The following is a 3,664-nucleotide window of genomic DNA, read 5'->3' as shown; positions in this document are numbered from 1 at the left end:
CCAGGTATGTCAAAATGGAGGCCCACGAGAATATATTAAAATCTTGTATTGAAAACATTTTTCAAATTAAAAACATTTGTCGTTCCTTTATTTCGAGACGATCGGCCTGGCCGAATTGCTGGAACCAGTTTAATAAACTGTTACAAATTTTGTGAGTTTTGTAAGATCCAGAATCCAAAATAATCGACGATTAGAAACCCTTCTTAGTGAGTCTGACACTCAATTCAAAAACATTCCGTACTGCACGAATGCTGTTGGTTGGCTGTTGTGCCTTAAGGTTCTCAAAACATTCTGCACATTTTTACCAGAAATAACGCCATTCTTGACATATAAGGATGAATATAATAAGCACATTACGGCATTTGAAAATCAATTTTGGTTCCAGAATCACGTATTTCTAAGTGATACTACAGGACATTTCAACGTTCCGATTTTGAAACTTTAAACTAACAAATACGTACGACTGATTTAAAGCGTTTGTTTTACTTCGGCTTGACGAACTTTGAAACCTGCGCAAGAAAGTTCGAAGGTTTATATTTTGTTGAATACGTTTCGAAAAGTGCTGAGCTCAGAAAGGAGTTTGAAAACACATTTCTTTATTTTAAATTGTTGGAACATCAGTTATCCTCTATTATTGTGCCATTTTCCGTCGAGGTCGAAAAGCTTCCACTTGATATGCAGATAGAAATAATAGATTTTCAGAATAAATCTGTATTGAAGAAACATATCGAGATGTCAGGAAGTCTGGGATGTAACAAATAAATTCGTTAAATGAATAATGCTGAATTGAAACATGACCAAACTACAAACGTAAATGAAAGATATCGAAAGTGAGCTGTTGTACATTTCTAAAATATATTTTGTTGAACCATGGTGATTTTTTGAAAACTTCAAATTTGTGACCCGCAAATTATTATACAAATTAGTGACCCGGAAATGTGTAAATGCGGTCCGCCAACGAAATGAGTTTGACACATCTGTCATATACGAACTGAATTGATGAGCAAATGAGTTTATTTTACTTGATTTAAGTTAATAACATTTAAGTAAAGAGATCATCATGCTGCTTTCTTCAGTTACTTCAGAAAATAACTGTTACGAGGTCATTTATTTCCCGCGTTGCGGAATGCGTGCTTTATCTACTGCAACTGATCTTCGTGCCAAGCATCGTACGGCGTGCAGAAACGGATTAGTGTTACCAAGAAAGGTTTGTCCCAGCAAGCATCAACATCTAATCCTCGCTTTGCTCACCGATAAATCCACCACACGAACCACACACTCAGGTCCGATCTCACCTGTCCGTTTGGCAAGCACCGTGGGTAGCAGTGTGCATGGATTTACGGAACGTGCATTAAATAAACCGTCGTCGTGGTCGTCGGTGGTTTCGATCAAGCGTGTTAACCGGCCCAGTGCACTTGTACGCGATCGCGCAAGGAGTGTGGTGGCTGCAAAAAGGGAATCAGATATCCCCATCTGTCAGAGCGAAGTGCCAGAGCAGGTGCCAAACGGGGTAAGATCGATCCGGCAAACCGGTCGATCTGCACTGGCACTTCAGCGTGATGCAAGACCCCATCAGTGCCACTCGATTTCTTCCTGAACTGCATCATGGCACCGGATAGCTAACTTCGACGGCTGTGGTTATCTTCGTTGCAGCACTGACGTTAGATGTATGTGTCGTTATCAACGCTGACAGGCAGCATGTAATGCGCCAACAGGTTTCATTTGCCGGTTCGGCTGTAAACCGGACCGGATAATTTGTATCGGAAGGCTTTTCAACAAGCGTTGCTGCTCGTGGCTCTACTCTGGGGGGATAACGAGGTACATCGGATTTGGTGCAAGCATTGGATTAATAATTTGCAATCAGAAATCATGACTGCTTGCCTTCACCGATGCACCGTCTAGCAAAGGTGTTCTTACAAAGGAAAATAAAACCCTTGCCCCAGTAGGTCAACCAACAGTAGCATCATCCAAGTCTTGTCTAAAATTATCCTCATTCGCAAGACGTGCAAACTATTTTCGATCGCAAAACGAACGGTCTGAAAAATTGGTCCATTAGAATTTGCCCATTTCGTTTACCGTGGTAAAGTCTGGCTTGCAACGCTAATCGAACACACACCCACCCACATTGTTGCCCTTTTAATTCGAGCTGTCGATGTTGGATGGAAAATAAACAGACGAAATTTTGGACGAAGTTTTCAGCCTCGGTTTCACTGAATCGACTTCACCGGGTTGGCGGCTTGCAGTCTGACAAAACAGTTAATCTTCACTGTTTGATTATTATTTCGGCTAATTGGCATAGCAGTTCGGCTTTTTTGTTTACATTTCCAAAATCCGGAATCATCTCCGCCTGCTCCAAGCATCATCGGCGGGCGTATTTACGTTCAATGTCCAATTTCTCGTGTACAGTATCAGCGAAGTGCCTCAACGGGGTACACTGGAACCGATTCTATTACCTTTTCAAGAGCGTGTATAGTTACGTTCAAAATAATAGCAGCGACTTTGAGTTGTAAAACGTTGTAAAAAGCTTCTGCATCATAACTTCACTTCCATATCCTAAAATGAGAGGCGAATGTAGTCTCTAAGACCCAAAGCCTCTATTAGTAAACGAAAAAAAAAATATCCAGGAATACTACACGTCAAGTTGACTTAAACAAAATGAATTAATTTTACACTCCCTTTTCACACACTAGTAAGAACTGTTTTAGAACCTTTCTGCTCAATATTCTGCCAAGAAAAGCAATAACATTCTCATTTCAAAGTGAAGATTGAATTCCAGCAGCAATATCGTACGATTTCACAGTGACACATGAACCGTGGAGCTTCAAGCAAACCACTTACAAAAAAAGCATCAACAAAAACAACAGCTCACCAGCGATCGGTACGGTGAACGGTGTGTTTGTAGCATGACTCCAGCTGGCGGACCAACACGTGGCACGCCACTTTCTATCGGGGAAAAGCGGACCCACTGCTCGACGCACGCTCACAGCCATCCATCCAGTCCATTCATTAAGTCATAAAGAAAAGAATCACAACCATACACAAACGCACATTGTGGTGGGCTTAAGTGTCGCTAGAGGTGTCGTTTCACAGCGGCACAGTAATAATCAAAACCTATCCCACAGAAGCGGAGATTAAGGTGAGCGATAAAATTTACGACCACTCCTTCTGCTGCTCGGCAGCCGCATGCAAACCGGCCGCTGCTTAGCAAGGTGGGAAAATAATAGTATGGAATTAGCCGATAAAGCATATTCATCCGAGCGCAAACAGGCTGCTTTAATGGACCGAGTGAAAAGAAGCAAACGGTTGACCTTACCTAATAACCAGCTGGGTGGTTGAATTCATTCGATTGGGGAATTTCGAAATCGCCTGTTTTGGAATCTCATTTAGCATACCGAACTGTTTGTGTGGTTTCCCACACAAACGAGCCCACGGTGTGGCACGCGACACGTGACCCAAGAAGATGACATTTGACCATCAGTTTTTTTCGCCCTTTCTCAATTGGATTTGTGACGCGGTGGCTCGTTACGGACCCCGGTTTTGGGGTTAAACAATGGAAACAACGAGCCATTTCCTCCAAAAATCCTTTTCGACCGACCGCCCGCAGATTACCCAGGAGTATTAGCAAACGAGTGGCATAAAATCACTGTAAGTGCCAATAAATATT

Source organism: Anopheles maculipalpis, chromosome 2RL (genome assembly GCF_943734695.1).
Source record: "Anopheles maculipalpis chromosome 2RL, idAnoMacuDA_375_x, whole genome shotgun sequence".
Taxonomy (NCBI): Eukaryota; Metazoa; Arthropoda; class Insecta; order Diptera; family Culicidae; genus Anopheles; species Anopheles maculipalpis.
Note: the sequence above shows the minus strand (reverse complement) of the source record.